This window comes from Chrysochloris asiatica, unplaced genomic scaffold, assembly GCF_000296735.1.
Source record: "Chrysochloris asiatica unplaced genomic scaffold, ChrAsi1.0 scaffold00374, whole genome shotgun sequence".
In the NCBI taxonomy this organism is placed as follows: domain Eukaryota; kingdom Metazoa; phylum Chordata; class Mammalia; order Afrosoricida; family Chrysochloridae; genus Chrysochloris; species Chrysochloris asiatica.
Window position 1 is genome coordinate 1,300,284 of NW_006408892.1, and position 9,902 is coordinate 1,310,185.

The following is a 9,902-nucleotide window of genomic DNA, read 5'->3' on the forward strand; positions in this document are numbered from 1 at the left end:
CACAATTGAAAGTCTTTGTGTAGTCAATAAAGCACAGATAAACATCTTTCTGCATTCCAATAGGTTAGCATAATGATTAAGGAATGACTGTCAGGAACATTATGCTCTTTTAAAAAGCTATATAGCAACTCAAAAGGTTACATAGGACATTTAGGAGACCACAGTGAATTTTAATAGGGGAGAGACAATTCAGAATTGGAGGGTGAGCATAGTTGTACCACTAGAGGAATGTAATCAATGTCACTGAATTGTACATGTAGAAATTATTTAATTGGTGTTGCTGTGTATATTTTCAAACACAACAAAAAGAATAAATTTATTTTTTAAAAAAGAGAAATGAATGAATCAAAAGATACATGTGTGGGTGGGATCTCTGAAAGTGTCAAGATCATGGTCCCTCGTGTAAGCACAGAAGAGAGACTCACAAGAGGGAGGTTAGCAGAAAAATGATGAAGACAGGAGAAAACACCAGGAGGACTACAAGAGTTCAGGGAAACAGGTAATACTATTACATATATGATCCTGCAATTACAGTTATAGGTAATCACAGTGATAGGTAGACACACAGGATGGCTACATAGATGGTCAGCCATTTGATTTTAAAAGGGCAGAATTTACCTAAAGACAAAATTCAGAAGAGTGGGGCAAGAAGGAAGCATGAACACAGGAAGTAGGATAAGTGATGTTACATTGAGGAAATGCAATTGAGATGAAACTAAGTGTATGATTTGTTGAAAGTAAAACTGATGATCTGTTCTGTTCACAATAAAAAGCGGGGGGGTGGGGGAAGGAAGAAAGAGAGAGAGACTCATGGGTCTGCCAAGCCCAGGCCTGTCAAAGGCTAGAAAAGCCAAACCACTTGCCCAAGACCACACAGTAGAAAACAGCAGAGTCAGGATTTGAACTTGACTCTTATTGTGCTCATGAGAAATCTGTACATAGACCAAGAGGCAGTTGTTCTAACAGAACAAGGGACCACCAAAAGGTTTAAAATAAGCAAAGGTATGCGCCAAGGTTGTATTCTTTCACCATACTTATTCAATCTATGAGGAGTTCTGGAAGCATAGTGGTTACAAGTTGCGTTGCTAACCCCAAGGTCAGCAGTTAAAAACTACCAGCTATTCTGTGGAAGAAAGATGAGGCTTTCTGTTCCTGTAAAGATTTATAGCCTCAGAAACCCTGTACAGGATTGTTATGAGTCAGAACCAACTCCACAGCATGTAACCACCACCATTCAAGCTGTATGCTGAGCATATAATCCAAGAAGATGGATTATGTGAGAAATAACTGTTGTGGGCATGGTCCATCTTCACGACTAAGGGAGGTCTTGCAGGTAGCAGGCTAGGATAACAAAAGGAGGTGAAGAACTAGTTTGACCAGCTAGGAACTTTAAAAATAAGAACACAGTCATCAAGGAAACAGGGAAAGTTCATGGGGGAGGGGGAAACTAAGTTTAGATGAGAATGCTTCCAGTAAGGACTAGTAAGTGACCTTAGAAGGAGAATGTGACCTTGTGATATCCGTGGAAGGAGAACTGGAGGAGGGCTTTTTAAGGACGGGAATAAAACTGTTTGCAGACCGGCCATGTGGTGCATCTACCTGTGTCTACTGGGTTGGGCACCTGATTTTTGGAAAACCAAATAAAGAAAACCTCTCTTGCACTGAAATAAGTACAGATTAGATTACTTGAGCTTTTGTGGGTATTGACAACATTTCTCACAGATTATATAAAGAAAAACATGGCATCAATATTGGAGGAAGACTCATTAACACCCTTCCGATATGCGGATGATACAACCTTGCTTTCTGAAAGTGAAAAGGACTTTGATGAAGATCAAAGACCATAGTCTTTGGCTTGCATCTCAATGTAAAAAAAACAAAAATCCTCACCACTGGACCAATAAACAACATCCATATGAATGGAGATAACATTGATGTCAAAGATTTCATATTACTCTGATGAACCAGCAACACTCATGGAAGCAGCAGTCAAAAAATCAGATGTCGTATTGTTGTTGTTGTTGTTCGGTGCCATCGAGTTGGAACAGACTCATAGCAACCTTATGCACAGCAGAATGAAACACTGCTTGATCCTGGGCCAACCTCACTACTGTTGCTACACTTGAGTCCATCGATGTATAGCATTAGGCAAATCTGCTGCACAAGACCTCTTTAAAGTGTTGAAGAGCAAAGATGTCAGCTTGAGGACTAAGGTGCACTTGATCCAAACCATGGTATTTTCAATAACCTCATATGCATGTGAAAGTTGGACAGTGAATAAGGAAGATGTATTCTGAGTTATGGTGTTGGAGGAGAATATTAAAAGTACTATGAACTTCCAAAAGAACAAACTAATCTGTGTTGGATGAAGTACAGCCTGTTAGCTCCTTGGAAACCAGATGTTCAGACTTCAGCTCTCATATTTCAGACATATTATCAGGAGGGACCAGTCCCTAGAGAAGGATATCATGTTTGGTCCAGTGGAGGGTCAGAGAAAAAGAGAAAGACCCCCAATGCAATGGATTGGCACAGTGGCAGCCGTGATGGGCTCAAACACAGGACTGGGAAATGTTTCGTTCTGTTGTGCATAGGGTCGTCATGAGTAGGTACCAACCTGATGGTACCTAACAAGAACAGCTCTCTCCTCCAAGCCTAAGTTCTCCCATTGCCCGGGGCATGCAGTTCCTCTCCCTGTGGTCCTCAAGTTGAGCCCCACATCATCTCCAGCTCATACACCTTGGGCAAATATGCCCTATCTCTTGGAGGTTCTGGGAGAGACACAACAAGCTTGGGTCCATCTGCCCACGGCTGGAGTCCCAGCCATGCTAGTTCCTGGCCTCCGTTGTATTATCTGTGAAATGGGCAGAAAGTATCCATCTCATCTGGTGGTATAAAGATTATGTTTTAAGAAGCATCTGACACATAGTTGATGCTCACGTTTTTCCCCTCTGGTATTGATTCAATAGCTCCAAGAAATCCCAAGTCTACCTGTACCTCATGCAAGGAATTTCGTTGTCTTTCTCTGGCTTATAGATTGAATTATGACCAACACACACACACACACACTAAAATAATATATTGGAATCCTAAATCCCTATACCTATGGATGTGATCCCATTTAGAAACAGGGCTTTCTTTGTTGTGTTCATGAGATACTATCACTGAAGGGTGTGTCTTAAACTCAATCACCTTTGATTAAAAAGAGCAGGTCACACATAGAGAGAAGCAAGCTGAGTGGGGGGAAAGATAGATATCTCGTGTGGAGACCACCTACCTCTGGTATTTTTGCTGTCAGCCCTAGGAAAGTAAGACAGTGGGGGAGAAGGCCAGGTGAAGATGCAAGCAGAGGTTGGAGTGATGCAGCCACAAGCCACCACAGCTTGAAGAGGCAAAGGAGGATCATCTCAAGAACAGGGATGGGGAACGTCCGGCTCACTAAGGCCTGCAAGATCATTTGGTCTGGCCCTGCTAAGTTTCCCGCAGTTCCAGCCATCACATTTTTGTCATTAAGTGTTATTGAGTTGGTTCCGGTTCATAGTGACCCTACACAGGATTTCTGAACTTGAACTTGAACTTGAAACACTGAACTTGCGGTTCAAACTGACTTTGCAGTTCAGTGCATAAACCCACAGTGCCACACCAGGACTCCACTGTTGTTGTTGATAAGTGCCGTCAAGTTGCTTCCGACTCATATTAACCCTGTGTAGAGTTTCCTAGGAGCATTTGGTGAACTTGAACCACCAATATTGTGTTTCAAACTAATCTTGCAGTCCAGTGCATTAACCCACAGCGCCACACCAGCCCTCCAGGTCTCCATTAAATGTTTGACCAAATATAGCAGTCTGATTTTTAAGTTGATAATTTTGTATGGCCCACGAATAATGTTAAAATTTTAGGCATAAGAAAGGCTCCTCACCCCTGTCCTAGAAACTTTGAAGAGAACGTACGTGACCCTGACAACACCTTGAGTTTGAATTTCTGGCCTCCGGAACTGTGGAAGAGTAAAGTGATGTTTTAAATCATCCCATTTCTGATAAATTGTTACAGCAGCCACCAAACAAAAACATCAAACGCACTGCCACTGAGTTAGTTCTGACTCATAGCGACTCTGTAAAGGGTTTCTGAGACTGCAAACCATTGTGAGAACAGTCTATCTTTCTCCGGTGGAGCAACTGATGAGTTTGAACTACCAACTTTGCAGTTAACAGTCCAGTGCTTATCCTACAGCACAAGGAAACTAAAATAGTCATTCTGGGTCCATGAAAAGCCCTTGGTCTGGAGCAGAGTCAGATGCAGACCCCTAGCCATGTGCCTGCCATGAGAGTGCAGGCAGAGGGAGGGTCTTCAACCTAAGACCCCCTGGGGAAAGGCAGGAAAGATTTCCTAGAGGAGGAGGAATCAGAACTAGGATTTAAAAGATGAATAGGAGTTCCCCAGCAGGGACCATTCCTCCCAGACCAAGATGCCTAGGCCTGTCTCCCCCCAGCTCTGGCTGAAGCTTAGTCACTACAAACTAACAACATAGAACGCTAGCACTATCAGCTCTAAATTATGGGGCTACAAATTATACCACCCCATTGAGGGGCTGGGAAACTGAAACAGAGATCTGGAGAAGTTTGATGATGCCCCAAAGCATCATGGCTGAGGCAGGATTCATGTCCAGGGTTGGCTTCAGTCCTAACAGAACAGGCAGGTAACTAGGAATAGGCCCATTGCAAAGCGGGTGTTGGTTCTCCCCTCCCAATGGACCTACAGGAAATGTAAGATTCTGGATTATTCTGTCTCCTCCAAGTCTCCTACCTGGACCCTACTTGCCTCCAAATCACAGAATAAACAATGAAGTGGGATTTTAAATTCTCTGTGTGTGTTTAATCAGGGCAGCTTGATCAAGAGTGGGAACAGGGAACTGAACCAGGAAGGGACAGGCCTGGCCGGGATCTGTGTGCTGTGTCACCTCTGTTGACTCGGCTCCAATAAGTCAGGGCCCTGGCCGATGAGCTCATCACTGGCCAACTGTCCATGACCTGGCTGCTGTGCCTCCCAGCTCACCCTCAGCTGCCCATGAGGTCATCGGTCAAATATATTGGAGTGGGTAGCCAGCTTGGCTTGAAGTCAGCATTCCAGAATTTGATGAAGTAGAAACCACGGGCACTGGCCGTCAAACCAAAACTTGTATACGAATGTTCATTGTAGCACTATTCACATAGTAGAAACAACCCAAATGAATTAACAAAGTGTGGTTTGCTGTATTGTTAGATACTGTTGTGTCTACTCCGATTGCTGTCAACCCAACATGTAATAGAACAAAACACTACCCCATCCTGTATCATCACCACAATTGCTGTGTTACACCCACTGTTGCAGCCTCTGTGTCAATCCCGCTCATTTAGGGTCTTCCTCTTTTTCACTGACCCCTCTACTTTACCAATCATGATGTCCTTCTCCTCCAGGGATTAGTCCTTCCTGATAACATGTCCAAAGCATGTGAGACAAAGTCTTGCCACACATGGGGTCCTACATGGGTTGTCATGAGTTGGAATCAACTTGATGAGTAGGTTCCGATTTATAGAGATCCTGTATAGGGTTTGAACCACTGACTTTGCAGTTCAAGCCAACCTTGTGGTCCAGTGCTTTATCCTACAGAGTCACACCAGGACTCCACTTGATACCTAACCTAAAAGTTGCAGTTTGAACCCACTCAGCTACACTGCAGAAGAAAGGCCAGGCAATTTGCCTCTGTAAAGTTTATAGTCAAGAAAACCCTATGGGGTATAGTTCTACTCAGACACACATGGAGTTGCCATGAATCAGAATGAACTCAACAACAGTACGTTTGTGGTTTTTTTGTGAAGTTTTTGTTGTTGCTATAAAGGCAGACAATGTTTCTCTGCTAAAGGTAATATAGAAACGGCTGCAATCATACATTGACAGAGAACTTCCAGAGGTTCAAGCTGGATTCAGAAGAGGCCACGGAACGAGAAATATCATTGCTGATGTCCAATGGATCTTGGCTGAAAGCAGAGAATATCAGAAGGATGTTTACCTGTGCTTTATTGACTACGCAAAGGCTTTCGATTGTGTGGATCATGACAAGCTATGGACAACATTGAGAAGTATGAATATTCCAGAACACTTAATTGTGCTTCTGAGAAATCTGTACCTAGATCAAGAAGCAGTTGTTCGAACAGAACATGGGAACACTGAATGTTTTAAAATTGGGAAAGGTGTGAGACAGGGTTGTATTCTTTCACCATACTTATTCAACCTGTATGCTGAGCAAATAATACGAGAAGCTGGGTTCTATGAAGAAAAACGTGGCATCAGGATTGGAGGAAGACTCATTAACAACCTGCGATATGCAGATGATACAACCTTGATCGCTGAAAGTGAAAAGGACTTGAAACATTTACTTATGAAGATTAAAGAGCACAGCCTTCGATATGGATTACATCTCAATGTCAAGAAAACAAAAATCCTCACCACTGGACCAATAAACAGCATTCTTATCAATGGAGAAAAGATTGACGTTGTCAAGGACTTCATTCTTCTTGGACCAACTATCAACACTCACGGAAGCAGCAGTCAAGAGATCAGATGACGTATTGCACTGGGCAAGTCTGCTGCACAGGAACTTTTTAAAGTATTGAAGAGCAGAGATGTCAGCTTGAGGACTAAGGTGCGCCTGACCCAGGCCATTGTGTTTTCAATAGCCTCATATGGATGCGAAAGCTGGACAGTGAATAAGGAAGATCGTAGAAGAATTGATGCCTTTGAGTTGTGGTGTTGGAGGAGAATACTGAAAGTGCCATGGACTGCCATGGACTGTTTTGGAAGAAGTGCAGCCAGAGTGCTCCTTGGAGGCCAGGATGGCTAAGCTTCGTCTCTCCTACTTTGGACATATTGTCCGGAGGAAACAATCATTGGAGAAGGATGTCATGCTGGGTGAGGTGGAGGGTCAGAGAAAAAGAGGAAGACCCCCAACAAGATGGATCAGCCAGGTGGCATCATTGATGGACTCAAGTGTGGCAGCGGTAGTGAGGTTGGCCCAGGATCGGACATTGTTTTGTTCTGCTGTGTATGGGGTCGCTATGAGTCGGTTCCGACTCGATGGCACCTGACAACAACAACATAAAGGCAGAAGCAGAAAACTTCATCTTTCTACCATGGAGCGACTTGCAAGCTTGAAGTGCTGATCTTGTGGTTCTCAGTCCAGTGTTTATCCTCTAGAGTCACTGTGCTCCCTTTTTTAAAGTGTTTGTGCTGTTTCTAAGTGCTGTGGAGTAGATTCCAACTCATAGCGTTTTTAAGTTGGTGGTTGGTGGTTATGTGTTGAGGAGTTGGTTGCAACTTTATATAGGGTCTCCAATGCTGTAAATCTTTATGGGAGTGAGAAAAGGATTTTAGTAAGGTTTTTTTTTTAATCATCTATATTTAAACCCTTTAATCATTGTTCCCAATTATTACTGCTCTAACTTTTCATGTAGGCTGAATGATTTACTACTGTTTTGTTAATTTAAAACTTAGAAGAAGGAAGCAAGCTGAGAGGAAAACCAGAAAGTTATGATCTCATGCCGCAAAGGAAAGATTAAGACAGATGTTTTTGATGAAACCATTAAGATTGTTTGAAGGGACAGAGGGTAATCACCACCCAGGAATGTAGATTTTACTCCCGGGTGGGACAGAAAAGAATGTAACAAAACAGATGGATTGGTACGCAAAAGGGTCTAAGAATTCCAACCATATGGGGGAAAGCATAGACAGTCTTTGATACAGCGCTCACTGTCTTCTGGATCTGTCAATAAAACCTATATTGATTCTCACCCCATCTCTGTGCTTGGCTACAGCAGCTAGTTGTCAGACCCTTTGTCTGGTAACAGAAGCAAAAAGCCGCACCTTTCTCTCTGGAATAGCTGGTAGATTCGAACTGTTAACCTTGAAGTTATTAATATCTTCTGACCAATAAACCCACCAGATGAAGATGATATTCTCATTTTACGGACCAGGATACTGAGGTTCCCAGTTTCTCCAATACCTGCACGCCTCTATCACAATATACCGTAGCCCCTGGAGTGTTCATTCTGCAGGTAGGGGCTGGATGCAGGGACTGGGCAGACAGGGTCAACCAACTCCAGACTAAAATGGCCGGTCGGGTAGCACCCACTCAGTCCTAACGCCGAATGCAAGCCAGTACAGCCAAGCGCCAACCCTGAGCGACACTGCTTCATCCTTCTCCAATGCTGTTGCTGCTCTTCTTGTCGCTGCCGCCGGAGGGCGCCCTGGCCCCAGTCCCACCCACCGATCCTGGAAAGCCCCAACATGCTCACAGGTCTGGATGCCTCTCAATTCCAGGAGTGGATCGGTTAAAATGAACCAAAATAAGGAAGATGCCAACTCTGACCCGAGCAAAGCTCATGCTGCCTGAATACTGACCCCGAGAGTAGTACAACTCCCCGGCAACTAAGAAACCCTCCTGCCTAACCAGTGATTCTGAGTCAGAAAGACCCAGGCCCACCTCTGAGCCTCAATTTCCCTACACATGCATTGGGACAGGAACGCCTGGTTCCCTTCCCCCAGAGCTGATGGGGATGCTGGTGCGGCCTCTCGTGGACAGACAGGGCCAGGCTCTGCTAATGTGGCTGTAATATTTCCTCTCCAGTTATGGGAAATGAGGCCCAGAGGGGCCAGTCACTCCACTGAAAGCCACAGTGCCTAAAGAACCCAAGGAAGGGGGGTTGTGGTCCCTGTTTTGGGTTGGACGGAGGGAGAAGAGCTAGGTCAGACAAAGGACCAGGTGGGGGGAGGAGGAGAGGCTAGGCGGGACATGTCAGGACCTGCTCAGACTGGTTCTGAATCTGATGCAATCGTGCCTTGGCATTGCTAAGGGTTCCTGTGGATGGGGTTTTCCTGTCAGTTTAGGCTGCTCAGGGTCAAGAGAGACTTGAAGAGGGCTTCCGGCTAGGAGAGCGCTATAATCGGGCCTTCATTCACCTACGTAAACTAGAACTGGGACAGAGCTGATGACCCCTATAAACCTCAGAGCTGGACCTGCCTTGACATCTGAATGGCCTTGGGGTTCAGGAGGGCCTGGGAATTAGGAGCTTTGGGAAATTGGGAACATTACTTTCTAGATGTAGGGCAAGGAGGCTCAGAGTACTGAAGACACTTACTTCCAGGGCACAGGAGCCAGCCGGGTGCTATATCCCCAGCAGTAGGCACTTAGTTGTTGTTAGGTGTGATAGAGTTGGCTCTGACTCATAGTGACCCTGTACACAGCAGAGTGAAACACTGCCTGGTCCTACGCCATCCTCATAACTGTTTCTATATTTGAACCCATTGTTGTTGCCACTGTGTCAATCCATCTTATTGGGGTCTTCCTATTTTTCAGTGACCCTCCACTTTGCCAAGCATGATGTCTTTCTCCAGGGTCCCTTCTGATAACATGTCCGAAGTATAGAAGATGAAGTCTCATTATCCTGGCTTCTAAGGAGCATTCTGGCTGTACTTCTTCCAACACAGATTTGTTTGTTCTTCTGGCAGTCCATGGTATTCTGCTCCAACGTCATAACTCAAATGCATCGATTCTTCTCTGGTCTTCCTTATTCATTGTCCAACTATCACCTGGATCAGACGCACTCTAGTTCTCCAACATGTTTTCCCTTGAACACCTTAAAGAGGTTTTGCACAGAAAACAGGCCTTCAATAAAATGGTTTGATTGCCAGAAGGAGGAAGCCGAGCCAGCATTTAAGTCTCAGTCTCTAAATTGTTGCTGTTGTTATTAAGGTCCCATTTCGACTCATAACAACCCTGTATAGGGTTTCTGAGGAGCGACTGGTGAGTTTGAACCGCCAACCTTATGGCTCAAACTGAACTTGCGGTCCAGTGCTTATCCTACAGCACCACA